The sequence below is a fragment of the Montipora capricornis genome, chromosome 7, assembly GCF_036669925.1.
Source record: "Montipora capricornis isolate CH-2021 chromosome 7, ASM3666992v2, whole genome shotgun sequence".
In the NCBI taxonomy this organism is placed as follows: domain Eukaryota; kingdom Metazoa; phylum Cnidaria; class Anthozoa; order Scleractinia; family Acroporidae; genus Montipora; species Montipora capricornis.
Window position 1 is genome coordinate 42,286,542 of NC_090889.1, and position 552 is coordinate 42,287,093.

The window sequence follows — 552 nt, forward strand, 5'->3', positions numbered from 1 at the left end:
CTGCGTTTATTCTTCATACTTTTCGCCGGATGGGTGTTTTCCACAAGGGACCAACGATCATCTGCCTTTTGTGGACGGCTGTCACATTCATTCTTCTCTTGGACAATGATCTTTAAGGCCAGTCTTAATGAATCATTCTCTTGTTCCAAGGACAATACTCGGTTTTCAAAGGACAGGCATTTTACCTCTAGTTCTTCGATATCTTTGTCCTTTTTGCGTAAAGACGACAACAAATGATTATACCTGTTTTATAATCAATTTCCTCAGCGGCTACCATATGTTCTTCTTGCTTTCGAATATTTGCCGACAAGAGATTTGCATTTTCTTCTACCTTTTTAACATTTTTGAGCATTTTGGAAACAGGCGTAAAAACCAAGAACAAAAGGCTTCTTCTAGAGTCGTTGCATTCGTTCCTCGACAAAAACACTGTCAATGAAAGAGTATCATTCCCCAGGGTGTATGCATCTCTTGTTTCCTCCCTTAGGGGCAACGACCAATGACATCTTCTTCTATATATTTGCATTTCGTAACTTGCTGAGTACATTTCTCTGA

General features: G+C 39.5%; 1 pseudogene; it reads right to left on the minus strand.

Annotated features, from left to right (window-relative positions):
* The window catches only part of LOC138055994 (uncharacterized), an 878-nt pseudogene extending 526 nt beyond the window's left edge, over positions 1 to 352 (minus strand).
* Between the last annotated feature and the right edge of the window lie 200 nt (positions 353 to 552).